Genomic DNA, 1,022 nt, shown 5'->3' on the forward strand with positions numbered 1-1,022 from the left:
GCGGCCCCCATGTGTATCAGTTGAAAGAGCGCCGCCATACTCTCTCGCCGCATCTCTCGAGACTGAGAAAAGAAATGAGACACAGAGGCCGGGCGCGGTGGCGCACGCTTGTAATCCCAGCACTTTGGGAGGCTGAGGCGGGCGGATCACGAGGTCAGGAGATCGAGACCACGGTGAAACCTCGTCTCTACTAAAAATACAAAAAATTAACCGGACGTGGTGGTGGGCGCCTGTAGTCCCAGCTACTAGGAGAGACTGAGCCAGGAGAATGGCGTGAACCCGGGAGGCGGTGCTTGCAGTGAGCCGAGACTGCGCCACTGCACTCCAGCCTGGGCGACAGAGCCAGACTCCGTCTCAAAAAAAAAAAAGAAATAGGACACAGAGACAAACTATCGAGGAAGAAAAGTGGGCCCAGGGGACCGGTGCTTAGGATACGGAGGACCCGCACCGGCACTGGTCTCTGAGTTCTTTCAGTATTCATTGATCACTATCTCTACCATCTCGGAGAGGGGGATGTGGCAGGACTATAGGGTAATGATGGGGAGAGGGTCAGCAGGAAACGTGAGCAACGGACTCTTGTGTCATAAATAAGTTTAAGGAAAGGTGCTGGCCGGGCGCGGTGGCTCACGCTTGTAATCCCAGCACTTTGGGAGGCCGAGGCGGGTGGATCATGAGGTCAGGAGATCAAGACCACGGTGAAACCCCGTCTCTACTAAAAAATACAAAAAATTAGCTGGGCGTGGTGGCGGGCGCCTGTAGTCCCAGCTACTCGGAGAGGCTGAGGCAGGAGAATGGCGTGAACCTGGGAGGTGAAGCTTGCAGTAAGCTGAGATTGCGCCACTGCACTCCAGCCTTGGCAACAGAGGAAGACTCCGTCCCAAAAAAAAAAAAAAAAAAAAGAAAGGTGCTGTGCCTCCATGTGCGCATAGGCCAGATTTATGTTTGACTTTACACAAACATCTCAGTGTGAGCTTCTACTCCTTTTATTACATGATCACAGTGGATTAATTGGTCTCCTTTCT

Source organism: Symphalangus syndactylus, chromosome 13 (genome assembly GCF_028878055.3).
Source record: "Symphalangus syndactylus isolate Jambi chromosome 13, NHGRI_mSymSyn1-v2.1_pri, whole genome shotgun sequence".
NCBI lineage: Eukaryota > Metazoa > Chordata > Mammalia > Primates > Hylobatidae > Symphalangus > Symphalangus syndactylus.